The sequence below is a fragment of the Martes martes genome, assembly GCF_963455335.1.
Source record: "Martes martes genome assembly, chromosome: 2".
Classification (NCBI taxonomy): domain Eukaryota; kingdom Metazoa; phylum Chordata; class Mammalia; order Carnivora; family Mustelidae; genus Martes; species Martes martes.
The window spans coordinates 24,094,649-24,120,893 of record NC_137889.1 but is presented as its reverse complement, the minus strand read 5'-3'; the positions used below and the strand labels follow the sequence as shown (position 1 = coordinate 24,120,893).

At 36.4% G+C, this 26,245-nt stretch overlaps 1 pseudogene across 1 annotated transcript in view; it reads right to left on the bottom strand.

The window, feature by feature from the left end:
- Positions 1-23,745, bottom strand: part of LOC308338228 (ADP-ribosylation factor-like protein 1) — a 28,409-nt pseudogene extending 4,664 nt beyond the window's left edge. The window contains exon 1 of the transcript in view: positions 23,603-23,745. The product of the transcript in view is annotated as an ADP-ribosylation factor-like protein 1 (transcript). The remainder of the gene's footprint in view (positions 1-23,602) is intronic.
- Between the last annotated feature and the right edge of the window lie 2,500 nt (positions 23,746-26,245).

The window sequence follows — 26,245 nt, the reverse complement described above, 5'->3', positions numbered from 1 at the left end:
AATGATTATATTTAGAGAAGTCCATGATAAACTAATATGTATGCTTGGAAGAATACCAAATTTTCATTTAGGTAATTAGGATATAAAATATTCTATTAGTAACTTTAGGCAGTGATGAATAGAACTGGTCTTTGAGTTAAAAAGAATTGAGTTGGATGCTTGGCTTTGCCACTTACTAGCTAAAAGAAACTTGGGTAAATTATTTAACCCCATTACTAACTAAATTCCTTATTGTTAGATGGAAACAAAAATAGTACCTACCTATTATAAAGGTTGCCTTGTGTGTTAAACGAAGTATATGTAGAGTTTGACAACAGTGTCTTGATCATGATAAGCATTCAGTAAATTATGTTATTATTGTTACACTTATTCTTTTAAATAGTCATTATTACATATTTTGTTTTTTAAACTCCAACAGAGACAATTATCAAAAACTCTTTTTAGTGTTAGAATTACAAAAGTTAAACCAAATGCTTGAATAACTGCTTCTCCTGATCTTAAAATAACAAAAAGCAATAAACCACCTATCTTGAAAGGAAGAGGTACTCTATGGCTGCTCGCCAGGACTGTAGTGTTCCATGTGGGGTCCACCAACCCATGGATGTCCCTAAGACTCTTTTAGGGCTAAGCAAGTATTATTTCATAATAGTACTAAGAAATATTTGCTTTTTCCAGTGTTGACATTTACACTGATGTTACAATAGCAATGACAGGTAAAATGCTAGGAAACTTAGCACACACCAAGGCAGAGGCAGCAAATTCTGCTAACAGTCATTGTATTTTCCACCTCCAAGCACTCATAATAGGAAAACATGTTCAGTAGACTTAGGGATTACCTTAAAGATGCAACATAACATACATTATCAAGTTTATCAAATTCAATCTTTGGGCACAGGTTATTTTAATATCCTATGTGATGAAATGAGAAAAATACATAAAGCACTTCTGTTGCACATTTAATTGAGATAATCACCTTAAAGAAAATCACTTGCGTGATTGTTCAAGTTGTGAGCTTAGCTAGCCAGTGTTTTCTTTTCTTTTTTTTTTTTTTAAGATTATTTATTTATTTATTTGACAGACAGAGATCACAAGTAGGCAGAGAGGCAGGCAGAGAGAGGGGGGGAAGCAGGCTTCCCACTGAGCAGAGAGCCCGATGTGGGGCTCGATCCCAGGACCCCAGGATCATGACCGGAGCCGAAGGCAGAGGCTTTAACCCACTGAGCCACCCAGGCGTCCCTAGCCAGTGTTTTCTAAGGAAACATTTTTACGTGTCATCCTTGCACAGGGGCCATGCTAATCTTCTCTGTATCGTTCCAGTTTTAGTATATGCGCTGCCGAAGCGAGCACTCTAAGGAAACATTTTTAGTTGAAAGAATGGCAAATGAACTATGGTTATTGAGAATTGGGCATTTCACACACATATTCACAGAAATTAAATAAAGTGGCTCTCTCACTTCAAGGAGAGTGTTTATTGCCAACAATACATCTCCAGATGAAAGCTTCCCAATACCTCAAGATTTTTCCAATGATATTGGTGATAATAGAAATGAACGTGATTTTGGAGTATAATATTTTAAAATGGAACAATATTTGGAAGATCTGCATAAGTCATAAACCAATATTTTCAAAATGACCAATGTATAACATTACAAAATCACGCATGTATAACAAATCCATTCAAAGTTCAAGATAGAACAGTGGGTTTTAATATAATAGTATAAAAGTTTATCGATATAGCTTCAGATTCCACACTGAAACTAACTTCTGAAAAGCTTCCACTAGTTAATTTATGTGAATTATCAAAGAAGAATGCCCATAAATATGTCAAAAAGTTATTAAAATGCTCTTTTTTCTAATTATATATGTATATGAGGCTGAGTTTTCTCTAATACAACCAAAACCATTAACACAACAGATTGTGTATAGAAAGGTATGAGATCCAGCTGCCATCTGTTAATCAGACTTAAAAAATTTTACAAAAATGTAAAACAACTCCATTTTTCTCACTATTTTGGGAGTGTTTGGAATATACAGTTATTTTTATAAAAATTATTATTTAAAGTGTATTGAATTTATAATTTTTAGATGAGTTAATAAATAAATCTTTTTAAATGTCTCAGCTTAATTTCTAATATAGTGAATATAAATAGGTATAACCATAAGAGCAAAAGCTCTTAGGGGTCCTCAATAATTTTCAGGTATGTAAAGGAGTCCTGAGAACAAAAAGTTTGTGAGCCACTGCCTCACAAAACATGTCACTATCTTCTGAAAGTAGTTACTATGGACTAGATCTTTGTCAGTCTTTTCTACTAGCATATAAAGTCTATGAGGGCAAGGATTATTCTCTTTTGTATTCCAAACACCTAGAATATTGCCTAACATGTTGTCAGTGCTCCATGAACTCTTGCTAAATATGTTAACTGATTAAGATGTCCATTGAGATTCATGTACAAAGATATTCACTGCAACATTCCTTGTAATAGCTAAATATTGAGAAAATGTAAATGTCTACCAATGGGAGATTGATTAGGAAAATGAAGGTACCACCATGAAATGAAATATTATGTGACCATTAGAATGTAAGTCAATTAAAACAATCAAAGGCTATGAGATAATGTTCACGATATATTAAAAAGTTAAGAATGTACTAGAAAAGCATATAGACAGTATCATATTAACTTTATTAAGAAATAATTATGTCTGCCTTATGAGCTTCTAGTCATCTTTGTTTTCTTCTCTGCTTTCCGTATTTTCTGCAAGCATGTAAATAAAAGTTTGAACCATCCACATCTCACAAACTTCTGAGTATATTTCATCATACAGAATGGTGTGATAATAGTGTTTATGCTAATAATATGAGGGCATTTTATAAATATTAAATTTCACTCAATATCCTCTATTTATAAGGAAGACGATGTGTGTTATGGAAACATGGATTTGATTAATCTTTATGCTTTCTTGTGCTTTTATCTATAAATTCAGGAGGTGGGCAATGCAATTCAAAATGGTTTCCATTCAAACAAGTCAAGTTTTAAAAAGTTAAAGTTCTTTAAGAGGTAACTTACCTGGAAAAGTCATTTCTATATTCCCATATTGATGGTTAAATGAAACATAACTACACATATTACAGGGGGAAAGGCATGTATTTGACCTTTGGCATTTTCAACAGTGCTATTTAATACTACATGATGCATTCTGCTCAGTTGATCATTTAAGTGGCAGAACAATGAAAAATCCATCCTACATTAGAATCAATGAATTGTATCAATTTAGCATCAATTATTATATCAATTAGCATCAGTAGGTATTATACATAAAAGTTTTATAAGTATTTAAAGTCTCACAACAAGTTTACAAAATACAGAATATGGGTAACAGAAGCATGGAGAGTTTGTGTGGCAGTTCATGCTTACATAAGAGAGCATGCCTATACTGACAAATCTAACACAAGAATTACAGAGATGAGAGTTCAGTCAAGGGTTCCTCTGAAGCCATTATGGCAAGTTCAGAACAATTTGACAACATACTGAATTATGTTTTTCTTCATCAATACTTTCCATTAACTAGACTTTCTTTTAACTTAGTGAGAAGTGACCAAATTCAATCCTACCACTTAAAGAAATAGAAACACTTTCTTCCCATTGATCTTCTGGTTGTCATTAAAGGAAGTTAACTTCAGGATTCACATTTGACTTCAGCATGGCTCTCAACATGAAGATCTACTGTGGAGGTCTTCTTGGGCTGCAGAGCCCAAAGAGATAAGCTGAGAGTTCAGATAGGTGCCGATCCCAAAAATGGCACTAAACTCTAATGCATACTATTGGTTTGATATGATTATTATATTCAGATTTTTATGCTCTGGCTCTTTCATCTCACCAGTCTGTGTGTGCTTGGGGTATTATTCTATAAGGAAGTGCTTAAATTGAAGAAATACTAGGCTCACAATAAATAATCCAAATAAAGTATGTCGTGATGTTTATATTTGGCTCTGTCTACTGAGCATTGATTAATAGCCCTTTGGCCTTATTGATTCATCACATGAGCCTGTTTACTTAAATACATTCCCTCCTCCTCCTTTCACCTCCAGGAATCATTTTTTTCATTACCTCCCATATGTACACTTTAATTCTTTTTAACACAGCAATTACAAAAACTAGTCCTAACTCCTATTTCTCCATGTATGGTTATATAAATACAGATATGCACACTGATAAAATAGTAGATACAATATCTTTAAATATTTTTAAAGTACATTGATGAGCTGGCAAGAAAGTAAGAAATATTAGAATTATAAACCTAAGTCAAACCAGAGACCTGGAAAGTAAGCAGAGTACTAAAACCAAAACTGAGTTGTGACCATTGGACTTTTGTCAAACTCAGTGAACCTTAACTACAACTTTTATAGTTGTATAATGTAGTTATAACTACCATGTAGTATAATGTAGTTATAACTACCATGTAGTTATACATGGTAGGTAGGTGGAAAGAAATAGAAAGACAAAGGCCAAGGCTGACTCAAGAGCTCACCCAGCTCTTCAAAGAGTGGGAATCTTGAAGTTCAAAGAAAAGAGTAATCAAAATACATTAAGTAAAAAAAAAGCAGCACCCACACTTTCTACCTGGAACATTTCCCATTACAGAAGTCAAAGAGAGAGCAGATATCTGATCTCTTTGCTCCCAGGAAGCTAGAGCAGAAGCACATAACCAAGACTTGACCAATCAGAGCTTCTGCCCAGGTATAGGATCTGGAGAAAGTGATGCAAAGCTAGGAGGATAGTAGAGATTCTGTAAAGCCATTGTAACAGTAGCGTTAATAGCACAGCAGCATCAAGGAAGCAGCTATTCAAAGCTGCCCAGTTTCACTGAGTTCCTGCATATTTTGAGTATGGTTCTCGAGACTTGTAATTGATTCTTTTAATATTTCTTCTAGTAAACTTATACTTAAATTAGCCAGAGTTGATTTCTGATATCTGCAAATGAGTACTTCATTGATACACTCTTCCTTCAAACTCAGAAATAATCCTGAAGCCAGAGAATTCTGAGTGAGAGTCACCCAGAAAAGCCTAAATGTAAATAAAAGATGGTAATCTGGAAGAAGGTTTTTCTCACAATTAACAGTTGCTGTAGATCAGGGATCTATCCAAGGTTCTCATCTCCATTATAACTCTATGACCTTGAAAGCCTTGTTGTGATCCTAATCTTCCTGCTTTTTATCTTCCTAAACTCTCACAACTATGACTATGACTCATGACCATTCCAATAAACTCTCTTGAATCTTCATGGTCCAGTCACACCCTGACTAATTCACATCAAGAAGAATTATGATGCTCATTTTCCAAATCATAAAACTGAAATTAGTTTAGTAGCTTGACAGAGTTATCAGTGAGGTACAAAAAGCCTGTCCTAGTCTTTCACAGTGAATGTTGCCTTGTGGTACTAATAATTTGTTTCATTTTGTTTTCATAGAGGGATTTTCATTAATTTTTAAATAAATACACATTCAGCACCTGTAATGATCCCAGCACTTTGCTATATGTTCTAGTGGATATAAAGAAATGGTCTTCCAACAGGCAAGCCTGTATTAAGAATATCTTAATTTGAATGCTGGTTTACCTAATCACTCTGCATGAATTTGGACAAATTTTCTAATGCTTTAAGCCTCAATTTCCTTATCTATTAGGGGTGATTCAATCCTAACAGGATTGTTACAAAGGTCAAATAGTAATTGTTGAAAAACAATTTGTTTTTCAATTGTTGAAGAAAGAAAAAAAAATAAGATGTTCTTCTAACAACTTGGAAACAAGGAAATTAAGATCACTCTCCAAGAATATTGTATCACTTGTGTGTGGAATCTAACATAAAAACAGAGAATAGAATGGTGGTGAATGGAGGTGAGGGAACTAGGGAGACATTATTTAAGGGTACAAAGTGGCAACCAGTAGATAAATAAGTCCTGGAGACCTAATGTATAGCATATAAACTTCAAAGTTGTTATGACTTAACAGGTTTAGAGAGATTATTGATCTGGTAATGATGGAAATAACTAAAGCGGAAAGACCAGTGGAGAAGTTATTGTAAAAATCCAATTGCCAAGTTATGTAGGACTTGACTAAGGTTGTTTGTTTTCTGCTCTGTTCTTCTCCTTTTTTCTGAGAATAAGGCATCACTTCATGTGGGGAACTATTTCTCCTGCCTCTCCATCCTATGTCTAGTAGAAGTTGATATAGTGGTACTCCATCTCTGATTTTTGCTCATGGTCAAGGATTGGGCATATGTCAACCAAGGCAGAGTGCTTCAGTGGGATTATCCAATTGATTCCTACCTGAAAGTAAAGCCAATCATATTCTAGTCAGTGTTGAATTGGGAAGCTTAATCATATGGCAAACTTTTCTCAATAGTACTGCTGAATTCTAATCATCCATTGTATGAGCTGGTTTTGCTCCATTTGCTGTTTGCTCCAGTCACTCTCCACATCACTACATAATGTCACCTCCATGCCTCATACCAATGCAAGGAATCCAATTATTTCCAATTCTCAACTGACAGGTCACAACTTGCAACTGCTCATCTGTACTCATTTAAGACATTATAGTTCCAAATATTCTTTTTCAATTTTAATTAAGTCTGATACAAATTGATATTTCACTCTAAAATCTTTTCAGTGGCTAAATATTCTAATTCAGTGGCTAAAAATTCTAATTACCCCAAAAGAAAGTGAGGAGTAAGCCTGTTTGACACTCTCAACTTCTTCTTTTTAATTCCTCTATTTCTTACTTATTCCCTACCACTCCCATAGCGACAAACATCTTTCTTTATATTTACTCTAATGGTTTTTAAAAAGCGCGCCATTTAGCAAATTTTTTCTCCCCCAACCATATTTGAAAAAGTACATGCATAAAGATATTCCTAGGACATCAAAATTCCAAGTGCCAGCATTCCATACAGGAAATTCTTGAACATACGGCAAACTGTAGTATGGAGGAGTCTTCATCACCTAGAAGAGTATCTCACAAACCTTTTGGTCAGAAGCCCATTACACATTCGGCTCCTGGGTGGGCTCAGTCAGTGGAGTCACACCCTTGATTTCAGCTCCGGTCATGATCTCAGGATTGTGAGTTAGAACCCTGAATCAGGCTCTATACTGGGCACAGAGTCTGCTTAAGATTCTCTCTCCCTTTCCCGCTGCCTCTCTCCCCACCCTCTCTCTCTAGAAAAAAAGTCCACTATACTCAAATGTTAAATGCCTCAAAGAACTTTTGTTTATTTAATTAATACTTATTGATATTTACCATACTAAAATCACATTTAAAAATTAAAACTAATAATTTTTCAAATACTAATTCAGTTTATAACAATAATAAATTCATTACATATTAACATAAGCAACATATTTTATGAAAAATATCATTCAAAACAAAAAGAGAATAGTCAGAGGAGCCCATTATTTTCACATATTTCACACTTCTTTAATATCTTGTTTAGTAGAAGACATCTAGATTCCCCTATCTGCTTCTCTATTCAGTCTGTTATACCACTCCACTGTATACTCAGAAGAGAACAAGGAAAAGGCAAATGAACTTTAGATATTGTTGTGAAAATGTTGACTTATTGGATCTACCGAAAGGGTCTCAAGAATTTCCAAGGTTCTCCAAACCATACTTTGAGAATAGCCAAGCTACACTATGTGTCGATGGTCCCAAACCAAATTCTAAAATAAGAAAAGTTTGCTTTCAGTTCACTTCAAATACCTGGTATCCAGAGTCCTCATGCTCTCTTCTGGTAGCCCGGAAATCCTTGTACCACTGTGACTCCAAGATGGGGCTCTCTTTCTCTAGGACCACATGTTCTCAACTTGCCAATTTCTTTAAATCAAAATATAGTATATTCATTCTGTGATTATTCCCTGAGGGTCCAAATAGGTAACACGCTAGTTTAATGAACTAACATTTGATGGCTCAGCCATCCTTCATACAATAACATATTTAAACTCAGTGCTTCAGTGTCTTCACCCAAAGGAGTTATTTACATGTGAGCGTTATCCAGTGGAAGGGTTTTTGTGTCATTTTCCTCAGATAACATCACCTCATCTCCCTGTGCTTAGTACTAACCTTGTGCACAAGTGTGCTGTGAATATTGTCAGGTACATATGTGAGATATTTGAATACATGCTTAGATTATTTTGCATCCCTTTGTAAATGCCACGTTCCGTCAAAGAAAGTACACAAAATCTAGACAAAGAGCAAAAGATACCAGCTAAAAAGCAGAACAGCAAAAATACAAATTCAGAAATAGGAAGAAATGCCACAGCTATGACATACAAAGACAAAAAATAATAGTACCACTTAGTAATTTTCAACTTAACCTTTTTTAACAATAAAAATCAATACAATTTTTAAAATCATTTACAATATAAGAGTTCTTAAAATTATAAGCATGATACAACTACTGGTTGGGAGAATATACTACTTTGACATCTCATCTATCCAAAAAGAGGAGAAAATGGATCTGGGCTGGTTTCATCCAGTCACTTGAAACCCACAAAAAGATAAAATTGAGCTATTGACTTACAGTGTTAATGAGCATCAATTCACACATTGCCTCAAGATAATGAGGCTACATTCTCAGAGTGTAGGATGGGTAATTAATGCTTCCAATTACCATGAATTTTCAGAGGAAACAATGGTTAGGAACTGCCACAAGCTATGCTTTACAGTTTGGAGTAGCCAAGGGAGAAAACCTCTCAGAAAATTTTATATCACTTTCTGTGCTGGAAGACACAAACCAAGCTATTTAGAAAAATATTTTTATTACGTGGGAAACAAAAATATTCTTTCCTAAAGTACCAGACTTAAAGTATCTATTTAAGCGTAACTAAAGATTTCACAAACTCTGGTCCCATGTGGTGGGTCTGTTCTCTTGTAACTTGATCCATTTATAACTCCAGACTCTTTCCATGGATTGGCTTCTAATTTTGTAAAATCCAAGTGTACAGCAATATGAAAATTCAGAACAGGCTCACAAGTTTTGCACTTCAGTTACTGAAAGGGATGTTGCCTTGTTAATCTCAAAGGATTGGCAGAGCAATTTTATCACATTTTCTGAAAAAATCTATACAGATTTAAGGTCGTGTTCTGGATTTAATTGAAGTAACCTTTTGTACAATCTAGCTTTAATGAAGTGCAATGAAGTTAAACTCCATGGGGGCCATTAATCTGAAACACTCCATTTAAAAACTACAAGGGGAGTTTTTAATAAACAGTGTGAACTAATGCCCATGTGGAAAGGTAATTGAGAGGGAACTGGTGTCTGGGCCAGATTGTTATTAAACCCTTATCACAGGTAAAGCTAAAACCCCCAATGGCAAGCTGCCCTGTGATTTATATTGCCCTTCTCATCCTAACTTTAAAGGAAAGGCTACGTTTAATAATGAAAAAATCCTGTGACTAAGCTATAAAATAACTGAGCAATTACTTAGAATAATTTATACAGTGCAATACACTGACCTTGCTTTAAGCATAAAATCTACAAAATAACTTTGGCAATAAAACTGTGAACTACTAAAAGGACTAAAGGTTTTAACCATTTTTATTGTGTGGTGCCTGGGGGGAACATAAATACATATTACACTCTAATCACAGGGCTTAAGAAAATTCATAATTTTTTTTTCTCTTAAAATGGCTTTTCAGAGAAAAGTTTGCTCAGTTTGGCCAATTGCAAATCAAGAATTCCAATGTCCTTGCTTTAAAGGGATTACATATAATTTCTTTTTTTTCTTTTTTTTAATAGGATTACATATAATTTCTATATTTTTTTTCTTCATATGAGAATTCTGCCTGACTCTCCTGTAACTCCTAGCCATCACCCACAGAGGAAAACTGGCAAGAACTTTTCTGTATTACCCATTTAAATATTTACTTTTTCAAAATTTAGAAAAGAAAGAAAGAAAGAAAGCAACTGGCCTCTATTGCAATAGTAAGGATTGATGCTATCTCCCCAGACCACTAAAGCAAGGATGATTCTATTTCTGAATAAGAAAATAATACTCCATCACTCAGCAATCTACAATCAATGTTTCCACTTTCCATGGTGGCTTTCAAAACCAAAGTTCAGCTTTTATTCTGAACTGGCATCAGAGCAGCATATAAGCAAGCATAACATATTACTCTAGCTTTCTTCAATTTTTCAATCACCATAGCTGAGCAAACACTTTTTCTCTGAATGCTCTGAATTCATGAAATGATTCCAACAGATTGTTTTTCAATTGACTCCAAATTCCATGAAATCCAGTTGATTCCTGCGAGATTAGAATATCAATACATTGAAACCCTGCAGAACCAAATCGTCAAAGCAGCATCTTCTCTTAGGAATACAAAAACTCTACTCTTACATTAATTTACCCTCAATAGAATTAGCTAGTTTAGCTCCCAAATGAGAATAAAGACACAAAAAATATTCTCCTAGGGTGGCTTTACATAAACAGATGCCAAAGAAGAAATCTTCAGTCTAAAATACTGTCTGAATACTCCACCTTTATTACTCCTTGAACTACAGGTATAAAAGAGCTACTATTTGGGGCGCCTGGGTGGCTCAGTGGGTTAAAGCCTCTGCACTGGGTGTGGTACAAAAACAATGAATTCTGTTATGCTGAAAGGAAATTTTAAAAAAAAAAGAGAGTGAGAGAGAGAGAAAACCCTCTGCCTTTGGCTCAGGTCGTGATCCCAGGGTCCTGGCATGGAGCCCCACATCGGGCTCTCTGCTCAGCAGGGAGCCTGCTTCCCTTCCTCTCTCTCTGCTTGCCTCTCTGCCTGCTTGTGATCTCTGTCTGTCAAATAAATAAATAAAATCTTTAAAAAAATAAAAAGAGCTACTGTTTGAAAGCAAAAAGGTTTTAAGGTATAATGCATTACAACATTATTAGTCTTTGAAATAAATAAATAAAATATTTAAAAACAACAACATTATTAGTCTTTGAAAAATACCTAGCAAAGTAGGTAACCCATCATCTGGAGGGACAAGAAAAGAATGGGAAATATGATAGTGGCATAGGAAAATTTCTAGGAGTTCTAGTCCTAGTGACGCCCTCCAGAAAATAAGCTCTGGAGACCTCAGAAAGGCATGCACTCAATTCAAGTTATCTGAGAGAGGGGACAAACTGGGGTTGCACATAGTCACAGAATAAAGGCTGAAATACTGAAGGGGAAAAAAAAAGAGAGAGAGAGAGAAGACAGTGTCACAGTTCAGGACAGGGGCCTTTATCTTGTCCCCAGAAGGCAGATTGAGTCTCAGAGAACAATGCAGCTATGAACAAAAATCTGATTTTAAACTTCCTCAGAGGCAGCCAAATTCCCAGATGAACCCCACATTCTCTAGGACAGTATGGAGGCTTTCTGAATGGGAGATATAGCCACCTCCCTTCAGGACGAGGAAACTGCCTTAAAAAAGAAACTAAGATTCCACACATTTAATTTCATTCTCTTACAAAATTCCACTGAAACTTTATGACAGGAACTTTTCAGGGCCAAGATCTACAAGGATGGAAAAGAAACCAGAGCTGGAAAGCAGAAAGACACGTGGTAATTGATTGGTGGACCAAAGAAAGACAACTCCTCGGTCAGTAGTAAAGAAAGCCAATAAACAATTTGATTAAAACTGCAATATCCTCAGAGGTCTGGGAAACCATATACCTCCAAAGTGGGGTGAGGGTGGGGGAATGTTTAGAAGCCTTTCTAATTACAGATGTCTAGATTCCCAAAGAGGAAAGTAGAAGTATAATCTTTTGAGATGATCAAATATACAAATGAAATAGTAAGGGGTTCAAGATGTCATCAAAGGTAGACCTTGAACTCTCCTCCTCCCACAGACACAACAAATTCATAACTGTATACAATAATTGTACTCTGAAAGGACTTAAGAACTAGGTGAACAGGGCCCCCCCAACAACAAAAGACAAAAGAGATTCATCAAGAAGCGTGGGAGGGGCAGAGACAGCCTTGTCCAGCACTCTACTCCAAAGGGGGTGACTCTGCAATGAGGAGGGATCCCAACATAGAGAACTCTCCCCTGAGGAGTGAAGAGATTATGCTCCAATAAGGGACCCACCTAGGTGGCCAGCACTGAAAAGACAAACCCCCAATACATCTGGTTTTAAGAATTAACAGGATTAAGATCAAGAGAATCACGGAAAATAAAGACCCCACCCTTAAAGTGTTCACACACAAACGCACTCACCCTGAGCTATAGTACAAAAGTAACAGATTGAAAAGCACCCAGACCATAATCAAAGGAAACCCACTAATTCATTTTAAAGTGACTGCCAGAAGGATGAGAACCTGTAGGGACTTTATACAGGGATAAAAGCAGGGGCACCTGGGTGGCTCAGTTAGTTAAGCATCCAACTCTTGGTTTCTGCTCAGGTGGTGATCTCAGGGTTGTGAGACTGAGTCCTGCATCAGGCTCCATGCGCAGCTCAGAGTCTGTTTGAGATTCTCTCCCTCTCCTTCTGCTCTTCCCCCTGTCTTGTACTCTCTTTCTCTCTCTTAAATTAAATACATAAATAAATCTTTATATAGGGATAAAAGCACTGGTAGACACCATTTTTGCATCTCATCCTAACTTGTTGGTGATAGAGCAAATGAATGTCACTTTTGGAGCTTTTCCTCTAGCCTGCTAGTACTAGAAGGCAGGCTCTGCATACCCCATACCATAACTGGGCTGGTTGAGCACTCTGCACCATGTCATCCCTGCTTAGCATCCAAGCTATAACCAGAACAGATAAGTGTTCCAAGCACCATCTACCTGGTGTAGGAGCTGCAGCTCTATCACAACCAATTGGGCACATGAGCCCACCTGAAGGATTCCCATTGAATGCCTGGCTCTGGTGGCCAGGGAGATTGCACTTCCGGACCATAAAGAACAGCTTCTACACAAAACTACTCCTTTATGACTGAGGGAGATAGCTGTTTCACCTAAGGTATACAGGCAAACACAGAGAGAAAGGCAAAATGAGTAGACAGAGGACTATGTTCCAAACCAAAGAACAAGGCAAATCCCCAGAAAAAGACCTTAATGAGATGAGATAAGCAACCTGCCTGATAAAGAATTGAAAGTAATGTTCATAAAGATGCTTACTGATTTTTGAAGAAGAATAGGGGAACACAGCAAGAATGTCAATATAGAGATAGAATAAAAGAAAGTAGTAAACAGAAGTTATAATTGAACTGAATCATACCCTAGAAGGGTTCAAGAGCAGAATAGATGCAACGGAAGTGCAAATTAGTGGACTGGAAGACAATTTTAACTTATATGCACACACAACATGGGAGATATATAAAGCAAATAATAACAAAAATAAAGGGAGAAATAGAGAGCAATACAATAATACTAGGGGACTTTTATACCTGACATAAATCAATGGATAGATCATCCAGAAAGAAAATCAATAAGGAAACATTGGCCTTAAATAACACATTAGACTGATGGACTTAAGAGAAACATAGAAGAACAAATGACTTAAAACTGCAGAATTCATTCTTTTTGAGCACACATGAAACATCCTCCAGGATACATCATATGTTAGGCCATAAAACAATTCTCAATAAATTAGAGAAGATTGAAATCATATCAAGCACTTTTTCCAACCACAACAATATGAAACTAAAAATCAATTACAAGAAAAATACTGTAAAAAAAAAAAAAACATAAACATATGGAAACTAAACAACACATAACTAAATAACCACTGGGTCACAATGACACAAATGTAGTGATCCAAAGGGGCACCTGCACCCAAATGTTTATAGCAGCAGTGTTCACAATAGCCAAACTGTGGAAAGAACCCAGATGTCCATCAACGGATGAATGGATAAAGAAGATGTGATAGATGATAGATAGATACATACATAGTATGTATGTATGTATGTATGTATGTATGTATATACACATACATAGTATATGTGTGTGTGTATATATATCTGTGTGTATACATATATATATATGCATATGTATATGTATATATATGATGTGATATACATACACCCAATGTAATATATACATACATATATGTATGTATATACATATATGTATATACATACATATATGCATATGTATATGTATATATATGATGTGATATACATACACCCAATGTAATATTACACAGCCATCAGAAAAAGAAATCTTGCCATTTGCAATGATGTGGATAGAACTAGAGGGTATTATGCTAAGCAAAATAAGTCAATCAGAGAAAGACAGTTACCCTATGATCTCACTGATATGTGGAATTTAAGAAACAAGGCAAAGGATCATAGGGGAATAGAGGAAAAAATGAAACAAGACAAAACCAGAGAGGGAGACAACCTATAAGAGACTCTTAATCTCAGGAAACAAACTGAGGGTTGATGAAGGGAATGGGGTGGCTGGGTGATGGACTTTGGGGAGGGTATGTGTTGTGGTGAGCACTGTGTATTGTGTAAGACTGATGAATCACAGACCTGCACCTCTGAAACAAATAATACGTCATATGTTAATAGTAAAATAAATAAATAAATAAATAAATAAAATAAAGACTAAATAAATAGCCAATGGGTCAATGAAGAAATCCAAGAAAAAATTAAAAAATACATTAAGACAAATAAAAATGGATACAATGTTCTAAAACTGTTAAGATTCAACAAGAACAGTTTTAAGAGGAAAGTTTAAAATGATATAGGCCTACCTCAAGAAATAAGAAAATTCCCAAATTAAACAATTTAACTTTACACCTAAAGAAACTAGAAAAGGACAAAGACCAAAGTTAGTAGAAGGAAGAAAGTATAAAGATCAGAGTAAAAAAAAAAAAAAAAAGAAACCAAAAAAAATAGAAAAGATCAATGAAACTAAGAGCTGGTTCTTGGAAAAGATAAAAAAAAAAAATTAACAAACCTTCAGCTAAACTTGTCAAGAAAAAGAGAGAAAACCCAAATAAATAAATGAGATACGAAAGAAAAATTACAACCAATACAACAGAAATACAAAGAATCACAAGATAATATTATGAACAAGTACATGTCTCCAAATTAGACAACCTAGAAGAAATACATAGCATCTTAACAAACTGATTACTAGTAATGAAATACTTAGCATCTTAACAGACTGATTACTAGTAATGATTACTAGTAATGGAATCAGTAATCAAAAAAACTCCCAACAAATGAAAGTCAAGGTCCATATGGCTTCACAGGTGAATTCTACCAAACATCTAAAAAAGTCAGTATCTAAGCTTCTCAAATTATTCCCAGAAAATTGTAGAGGAAGGAATGCTTCCAAACTCATTTTGCAAGGCCAGCATTACCCTGATAACAAAACTAGACAAAGATACTACAAAATTAAGAAAAAAAAGAAAGAAAATTATAAGCCATTATCAATGATGAACATAGATGCAAAAATCCTCAAAAAATATCATCAAACCAAATTCACAATACATTAAAGGGATCATATGCTATTACCAAATGAGATTCATTTTAGGGATGCAAGGATAGTTTAACATCTGCATATCAATCAACATATATACCTCTTTAATAAAACAAGGCATAAAAATCATATAATCATCTCAATAGGTTCAGAAAAAGTATTTGATAAAATTCAAAATCCATTCAGTGGCTAGTGGGTTAAGTCTCTGCCTTCATTGCAGGTCATGATCTCGGAGTCCTGGGATCGAGTCCTGCATCGGGCTATCTGCTCAGCGGGGAGCTTGCTTCCTCCTCTCTCTCTCTCTGCCTACTTGTGATCTCTGTCTGTCAAATAAATAAATAAAATCTTAAAAAAAAAAAAAAAGAACTCTCAACAAGGTGAGTAGTGAGGGAATGTGCCTCAACATGATAAAACCCATATATGACCAACACATAGCTAACATCATGCTCAATTGTGAAAAGTTGAAAACTTTTTCTCTAAGATTAGGAATAAGACAAAGAAGCCCACTCCCACCACTTTAATTCAACAAAGGATTGGAATTCCTAGCTTCAGCAATTAGGCAAGAAAAGAAATAAAAGACATTCAAATTGTTAAGGGAGAAGTAAAACTGCTTCTATTTGTGGATTACAGGATACCATATGTAGTAAGTCCTAAAGTCTCCACCAAAAAACTGTAAGAACTAATAAATGAACTCAGTAAAATTGCAAGATAAAAATGTCAATATACAGAAATTTATTGTGTTTCACTAACAATGAGCTATCAGAAAGAGAATTTAAGAAAACAATCTCAAGAAGAACATCAAGAAGAACAAAATGCTTAAGAATAAATATAACCAAGGTGATGAAAGACCTGTACTCTGAAAACTAGAAGACATGGATGAAAGAAATTGGAGATAGCACAGATAAATGGAAAGATATATGAAAATAATGGATTAGAAGTAATTTTATTAAAATGTCCATACTACCCAGAACAACCTACAGTTTCAATGTAATCCCTATCAAAATACCAATGACATTTTTCATAAACTACAATAAATAATCCTAAGATTTTCATGGAACCACAAAAGACCTTGAGTAACCAAAGCAATCTCAAGAAAGAACAAAGCTGGAGGTATCAAAATCCCAGATTTCAAACTATACAACAAAGCTATAGTAATCAAAACAGTATAGTATTTGCACAAAACATATACATAGATAGCTTAGAAATAAGCCCACATTTATATGGTCAGTTAAACTATGATAAAGGAGACAAGAAATACAACAGAAAGAAATTTCATCAATAAATAGTCCTTAGAAAACTGAAGAGCTACATGGAAAAGAACGAAATGGACCACTTTCTTACAGTAAACACAAAAATAAACTTAAAATGGATTAAAGACCTAAATGAAAAACCTGAAACTATAAACTACTACAAGAATACATAAGCAATAAGTTCTCTGACAAAAAGAAAAGTGCTATTTTTTTGGATATGTCTCCTCAAACAAAGACAACAAAAGCAAAAATAAACAAATGACTACATAAAACTTAAAAGTTCTTGCACAGTGAAGTAAATCTTCAACAAAACAAAATGCAACCTCATACTGAATAGGAGAAGATAGTTGCTAATATTATAGCTGATAAGGGGTTAATATCCAATATATATAAAGAACTCATACAACTCAATATAAAAAAAAATAACCTAATTTTAAAATGGCAGAGGACTTGAACAGACATTTTTCCAAAAAATACATAAAGATACCTAACAGGTATATGATGCTCAACATCACTTATCATCAGAAAAATACAAATTAAATGAGATACAATGAGATGCTAGTACCTTATACCACCAGAATAGCTAAAATTAAAAAAGACAAGAAATACCAAGTCTTTGCAAGGATATAAAGAAAAGGGAAGCTTCATGCACTGTTGGTGGAAATGTAAATTTGTGCACCACCATGGAAAGCCTGTGGCAATTCCTCAAAATTCTAAAATAGAAGTACCATACAACCCAGCAATTCAATTTCTGGGTATCTAACCCCCAAAATGAAGACACTAATTCAAAAAGATACATGCACCCCTGAATTTAGCACAGCATTATTTATAATATCCAAGATATGAAAGCAACATAAATGTCTAGTGGTAGATGAATGGATAAGGAAGATATGGGGTGTGTGTGTATGTGTGTGTGTGTGTACATATACACACACAATAGAATATTATTCAGCCATATAAAGAATAAAATCTTGCTATCACAACAGCATGGATGGATCTAGTGGGTATCATGCTAAGTGAAATAAGTCAGACAGAGAAAGTTAAATACCATGAGATTTCACTTATACAAGGAATCTAAAAAACAAAACAAACAAACAAAACAAAACAGAAACAGACTCAGTTAAGCTGGGCCTGGCAACTGCCACACAAACTCGTTATGTATGACTAAAATTCTCAGCCACTTAATCCTCCCACTCACTTGGAGATACTCATTACCCTTTGAACAAGGAGACCCACAGGGACCTTGGACCTCGATTTGTGAAGGTGTTCTCATACATATTCTACCTTCTCTACCTTCAAACTCCTCCCTCCTCTTGGGCCAGAAGCTAGTTTTAGTTTTTAACATTGGGCGGGGTGGGGATGTGGGATTATTCTACGTAAGCACTTCCACTTAGCCTAGATTCTGAAAATACAAAGACATATGCTAATTGTTCAGCTTGTACATTTTAACTACCCTAAGCTACCACTGACATATGCTATGGAGAGAGAAACTTCCTCAGAGTCAGTGTGGATAATCTTACCTAACCCTGCATGGAATCAGTACAGCTGTGCCCACTTACTGTATTACATAGGAAACCCATAGCAGGAATTGCTTTTCAAATTTTATCTACTATTTTAATCTTCAGCCAGATTTTCAACCATTGACATCAATTCATTTAACTCTTCTGGTAGAATCTTACCACTCAAGATTTAAGGTGAGATCTCATCAAAATATGAAAACAAAAACATTGTTCCAACATAAGTAATTATTCCATTACCACACTATAAATTCATTCAATCCACTGAATATGGCAACTGTAAAACATTTCACAGCGTATATTGCTTCAGCACAACAATTAGACCTTAACCTTCCCATGTTAAGTTGACTTATAACATGACACCCAAGTCCCATCACATAATTATAGGTCTTATCAATACCATGATAAGGTATTGACAGTCAGATCTCTTTCTTGTAGTCAACTTGAGAAAAATATGAATAAACATAGGAAAATATGTAAACCCATCTTATAAGGGCTAAGAAAGTCCTCATAGCCCAAGCTTACAAATGAAGAGTCCTAGAAAAGTACTTGCAGGTAGGGCATCAAATAAGACCATATAATTAATGGCTGTGCTCTTCCAGCATTGGAAAATCAAACAAGATTGCCCTTTCCTTGACACTTTCTTGACTAAAAGGTTAAGTTATAGAAAGCACAAACCACAATCAATCAGCAGAAAGAAGGTGATATGGTAAACTGGGTGTGACAACATTGATAGGAGGAGTGAGTTCAGCACTGAGTCTCCAGGAAGCACTCCCAGAACATCCCTGCAGAGTTGACCATCCACAGGGATCAGCCCAGTCAGGAAAGTTAGGGACTAAGGAAGCACGTGTCATTCAATACCGACTGGAGCTAGTGATCAGACTCAAACAAGGCTGCAGAAAAAACACTCTCTCCACCACTGGGCTTACCAGCAGGATGATTACCTCTTTCTCATTTCTGCTTTCCAAACCTTACATGAGAAAAACCCAATCAGCAAGGCCAATTTGCCTCTGGGTCCCTAGGCAGAAAGATGTCTGGGAATTCAGTTTTGGACTCTGCAGCCTCTGTAGTGAAGGACAGTACAGTAGAAGGAGGAAATGTATGCTCAGCCTTAATCTACCACAATTAGTTTATTAATCTAATCTACCTAATTTACCACATAGATCTAAAAACATTTTTTCCCCAACAGTCACAAAGTGTATTCAATGCTCCACAAAGACTATCTTCCCTATGCCAACCTGAACACAGAACTACACCCATAGCTCTCAACTATGAGAGCTATATTTGCTACACCCATAGCAAATATAATAGCTAATTCTAACATGTACTTACTTCTATTACAATCCCAATTTTAAAGTTGAGGAAACTAAGAAACAGAGATGTAAAATAATGTGTCCCAGATGACAGAGTTAGAAAGTGGCAGAACAATCTGCCTCCAAAATTTGTGATCTTAAACTCTGTACTGTATAAATGGAAACCACAGGAAAACCTGCAGTCCAGACTACCCAGACCAGGAGATACATGAGGCAGGCCTAGGATATTTACCCACAAGGAGTTATGCTCTAATTCAGATGTTCTGATATCTCACTAAGCTCGGTAACTTAATCTCCTGCCAAAAGGGAACCTAGAAAGAGGGAGAAGTAAGGGCTTGCTGCCACCGTCTTTCCTCCTGGTTCCCAGAAAGTGCTGTACCACAGAAGAAGATAGATTGATAAAAGAGAACATCAATAGCTGGATGATCAGGAAGGATAGATTGCTAAAAGAGAACATGAGGACCTGGAGCACTGACTTTCTTGGAGGTATACCCATCCACCATTGACAATAAGCAATCCATCATAAGCAAGGACTCAGATATTTTCACTCATGTCCAGATTCTGCTTTTATAAGCCTGGCCCTGTAAGAGGCTCTACCATGAAGGATGGAGGAAGAAATGAATTGTCCATGTTAATGGGGCAGCAAGAGCTCCAGTATGCCAGCAGAGAAAGAAGACTTACCCATAGCTGACCTTGGACCTCAGCACTAGAGCCTGACTCACATCTACTAGACCAGGATTAATCTCTGCCCATTGGTCAGCAAAGGTCCCAAGCCCTTGAGCCATTTCTTAAGTTTCCCTCATCCAGCAATCTTGTCTTTCCAGATTCCTGCTATTATCAGACTCTACCTTGACAACATCTACTTAATTTAATCTATGTTCAAATTCTTGCCCTCCCAAACCTGCCATTGTCCCTCAAGGACAGGACATAAATATGTATCATAGAGTTTTCTCCTGCTTCAGTTTTCAGAGGATTAATTTCATGTAGGTTCTGTAACACAAAGATAGTTATACATGCCTTTTTGTGAGCAAAGAAATAGAATTCCCAAGAAAAATTTAGTCTTCAAGTGTTTGGGATAGTTTTACTCAAAAAATATAATGTTACCATTTCAGGAAAAAGAAAAAGCTTTAAGACTTTTCAAAGGCTCATTGGCCATCAAATAGTCCTTATAAAACTGGCTATAGGATAAATTAATCAAAATTACATATCTTTAATGTCCCTTAAAAATCTAGCATTTTAGGGGCGCCTGGGTGGCTCAGTGGGTTAAAGCCTCTGCCTTCGGCTTGGGTCATGATCCCAGGGTCCTGGGATCGAGCCCCAGATCGGGCTCTCTGCTCGGTGGGGAGCCTGCTTCTTCCTCTCTCTCTGCCTGCCTCTCTGTCTACTTGTGATCTCTGTCAAATAAATTTTAAAAAATCTTTAAAAAACAATCTAGCATTTTATATTTTGGGGGAACCCATTGAACCTTCAGAGCTATCAGAGTCAGGAGAAGGAGAAATAAGAAGCAAAAGATGTAGGAGATAACAGTTTGGGAAGGAGTGAAGGGGGCATTAGAAAGAGGGCAATTTATGGATAAAGAAAAAATATAGGCAGATATTGGAGCAACTGAAGGAAAAGATAAGAGGAAAATGTATGAGAATATGAAAAGAGTGATGGTGGTGGCAGAGGGCAAGAAGAAGGGAATAAGCAACAAAAGATACTTGCTCACCTGCAGAACACATATACATATATGCTCACACTCACACTCACACACACAGTCTCATGTCACTACTTTCCAAACTCATTTATTCATTTTATCCAGTTAATCTTCATTGGGCAAATAAATATGGTAGAAAAGACTAGCCTGGAATTCAGAAAACCCAAATTCTAACCTCCACTGTGCAAATGGCTAGTAGTATGTGACTTTCAGCCAGTTGCCTAATCTTTCTTTGTTTAATCTCTATATCTAAGGGCATACACTTAAGCATTTCCAGGCCTGAAGTACTGGGTCTCTATGAACATAGAGAGCAAGAAGACAATGAAGGGGGGAGGGGGGCGGATGAGAAATGATGTATAAGAAATGAAGAATGAAGCTCATCTAATTAATTCAAAACCCTGGGCAGCCTAGATGGAGCCCAATGGTTAAGCCATTAGAGATGTGGGCCAAATTTCTTGTTTCCACTGAGAGCAGCCAGGCTGATGCTTCAGGGAGAAAAGTATGAGAAGAGTACTCTTCTCCAAAAAAAGCCTTCAAAAAACAAATGAACAAGGTGTCTGAGGAGAGTCCTGGATGCCCTTCTTTACCCTAAAGTCTTTTGAATATCTGCCCCTGCAGGCTTTTCTGCTAGCCTGCCAATCAGCTGTTGCTGCCATTTCAGGCTATTTTAGAGGTGATATTAGGTGATGATTGATGATTATAATTATGATGGTGATGGTGATAATAATAATGGCAGTTATAACCAATAACTATAGTAAATAGGAGAGAAAAAGTAAAAGGAGTGAAAATAAAGAAGAGTATGAAAAGGAGAAGAGTTACCATGTGCTAGTAACTGGGCTAATTGCATTGTTCCTAGATTCTTTCAGTAAACATTTATGGCATCCCTGCCATCTACTGTGTTTGTAATACAGTGCTATCAGGGCAAACAGAGAGTTCACAGAGTAGGAAGAATTACAAACAAGCATATGTCCTAATACATCATGATAGGTGTTGTGTTAGGGAAACACAAAGTCATGTAGATACACACAGCCCAAACACAGATGGTCTGGAAGTCTTCACATTTGTGTGTTGTAAGTATGAGTTGATTAGAAGGGACACAACTGTGGAGGCAGGATAACCATGTAAGCCCTATAACTATTGTGGACAAGAAGGCAAGAATATTGACAGTATGGGCTGGGGTAGTGGAAGTGGGTAAGGAGGGGTGTGGATGAATTGACAAGGCTTAGTAGTTAATTAGGTGTGGAGAGCAAAGAGAAGGAATAAATCATGAAAAATTCCCAGACCATAGAGTGAATGGACATTTACTGAGGTAGAAGACACAAGAAGCAGAACAAGTTTAGGATAAGGAGTTCAGTCTTAGACATGAGTTTTACAAGCATACATGTTACCTAGATGTAAATAACCACTGGGAAGGTGAAGATATAAGACTACCGGGACACACACTATCTCTTCTAATATTTTTTCAACTGTGTGTGGTATGTATCATTAACCTCCTTTTACAGAGATGAAAAACAAGACTCAAAATGTTATTTGCCTAATTCTCAACTCTTGTCTAAGTTGACATGTAAACATAAATCTGAGTCCAAAACTTACATTCTGGCCACCACACCATGCTGTCCTCAGCGAAGTGCTCATTTTTGTCCTTTCCCAGGGTAATTGTTCTGGGGATACGAAATAATGATGATGAAATGTAGACCCTCCCCCCAAGAAATTCGGTCTAGTAGAAGGAGAGAAACGTAATAGCCATTAAAATGAAATCTTTTTGGGGCACCTGGGTGGCTCAGTGAGTTAGGCATCCAACTCTTGGTTTTGGCTCAGGTCGTGATCTCAGGGTCCTGAAATTGATCCCCATGTGGAGCTCCGTTCTCAGTGGGGAGACTGCTTGAGGATTCTCTCTTGCACGTCTCTCTTTGCCTGTCCCCTCCCTCTAAAAAATTAATTTAATTTAATGTAATTTAATTTAATGGGATGTGGTAAAAACACAATGTGATCAGTTAAATAAGGTAGATATAAAAATCTACAAAAACACAAAGTAGGGGCAACCAAGGGAGCAGAGAGAAAACTACAGCTGGGATAGAATATTTGAATCAAACTTAAAGAATGAATAATCCCCAAATATGCCTCGAATGATGATTTTTTCCCCACATTTACAAATGAGGTGAAAAGGCTAAACTAATAAACCCTTGCCAACCAAACACATGTCTTTCCACTAAAGTCCCCAACGGTTGACTGCAAGTGCAGCCCAGCTGGAGGCCTGTTTCAGGGCCTAAACCTATAGTCGTGGCTGCTTTGCTCATTTTGAACAACATCATACACACATGTCAGAAATCAAGCAGCTCATTTGTTAATGTCATTCTCTAACACTTCCTGTTTAAAACACACCTCTCTGTAAAAAATGCTGTTCTCCAGACAGCAGGAGCTATTCCTGGTAAGAACATCTTCATATCAAAGGAACTTTTCGCCTGAACTTTCAATATCACCCTGTTAGAATAACCATCTCTTGCTTCAGTCTGCAGTTCCCCCATGTTCCACATAAGTCTATTCATTACATGTTAATAATGATTGTCATTTACTACCCCCTTGTTCATTACTAAAATTAGGAATAGCGAAGTAATAAGAATCTACTTGGAACATGCTCAAGAAATAAGTTCCACATTGTTTCAAGGTTCCTCTTCTGACTTTATTGTGTCTTTTATGAGTAATTTTTTCTTCTGTTTTATAAAAAGAGAAGTCATCTCTCTGGTGACCACTAACTTATACATGTATGTCGATCATTTAGGTTAGAGAAAAAGAATGGCTGATTCAGAAGCATTTACATTGTCAAATTCTATTGTTTTATAAGTTTCACGATAATTTGTTTATCACAGTCAGATTAATTTCTTACAGCACTACCTCTGCATCACATTCCTGCTTAAGTCGTTCCCTACTGCTACCATATCTCATTTAAATTCCTCCTTAATTACCTTGATGGTACTATCCATCAGTACCTCAAAGTTGTTTCTAATACTCTCTAATACTTTATATACTCTAACCCTCTAATACACACAAATTCTGCCCCAACCTGTGGAATTTCCTTACTGAGCCGGTCTTCTTCTCTTTACCCTACACCTGCACACACATGACAAACTCACTTCCAGCTCTCAGCCTCGCTCCCTTATGCAATCAGTATTTATTTTTTAATTTTTTTTAAAGATTTTGTTTTTATTTATTTGACAGAGAGAGACAGATCACAAGTAGACAGAGAGGCAGGCAGAGAGAGAGGGGGAAGCAGGCTCCCCGCCAAGCAGAGAGTCCGATGCAGGGCTCGATCCCAGGACCCCGAGATCATGACCTGAGCTGAAGGCAGAGGCTTAACCCACTGAGCCACCCAGGCGCCCCTGCAATCAGTATTTATTAACTTTCTGTTATGGGCCAGGCAAAGTGGAAGACTCCCAGATATTTAAGACAGAGTTCCAGCCCCTCAATAGCTTACTCCACTAATAGGGGAGATGGGACATCCAGGTAAATAGTTACCAGAGTATGACCAGCACTCTAACAAGAGTATAGGTAAAGCCTGTTTCAGGGTCCAAGTACAGTTAATGCCTTGAATACCCTTTACTTCCCTGCCCTATGGGGTTCTACTTTCAATATTTGGTTCAAGTCCTACCTCATTCATGAAGTTTCCCTAAGCCACATCTACCTCCACTGATCTCTCTTTACTCCTAACTTAAATTATACTCCTAATATGCTATAAAGAAATCTAATTCCAAATGATAAACTATCTTATACTATTCTTAGTATTTTCATGTGGGTTTTCCTCATCTCCCCATTTATATTGTAAACTTCAAGGGCAAGGGTTATATCTTCCAGTTTCTTTGCTTACTTCTCTATACCTAGCATAGGAGGTAATTATTAAAGACATTTGTATTTTATTTCTTTATTTTATAATGTACCCGTGTTATAAAAATTAGATTTTAATCATTTCTGAAAGTGTAATACAAAAACTTAATAAATGGACTGAAATAAGATTTTTAACAGGAAAAATTGCAGTTTGCAGAGGGAAAATATAGGTCACATATGTCTGGTGAAAATGATCAGTTGATTTGGTCCTTATTTTTCAAAAATAACTATTCACATTGGGGCGCCTGGGTGACTCAGTGGCTTAAGCCTCCGACTCTTGATTTCAGCTCAGGTCATGATCTCAGGGTTGTCAGCCCTGTACTGGGCTCCGCACAGAGCGTGGAGCCTACTTAAGATTCTCTCTCTCCCTCTCCATCTGCCCCTCCCCACCCTGCTGTGCTCCTGCATGCTCTCTCTCAAATAAATAAATAAACAAATAAAAAATTAATTAATTAATTTAAAAATTATCCACATCATTCATTCATTCAACAATTGTACATTGAGGACCTACCATGGGCTGGCATTTCCTTCATGAAGTCAGTCTGCTTTGAAGAACTTCCATTGTGGAAACTCTCCTAGAGGGACGAAATCCTGAACCTTGACCTTCAAGAGTTTTCTGATGCCGCAGAACCACAGGATCACTCAGAATCACTGAGTTGGAGCTACAATCCATGACAGGTCATTTTAAGAATTTTAAGAATTTCTAAACTAAGAATACGTGTGCGTGTGTGTATGTGTGTGTCCTTTGTAGTTTTTTTCTCCTTTTACTTACTAGATCTTTGATATATTATGTAATGTGACTGCCTCCTGATCAGCTCCAACATGGACCACAAACAAAGAGCGGCGTCAGAGAGCACAAATAAAACTGTGATATGCCACACTCTGTTATTATTGTCCAAGATTTTTCATGATTTTCTCCAAAAAAACATAGGAATTCGTGGTTCTGAACTACTTATGCCCATAACATTTTATTCCAATTTGACCATACAAACGGCTTATTGTGGCATCTGCATTAGACATCAATTCTTTGAAAAGTAGTAACACATAGCATTTCCATCCACCTAGATTAAGGATTGGCATACAAAACACCAAGGGAATGCACCAGACTGCTGCCATGGTTCTCTACATTCCTTTCTGACCTTTGAG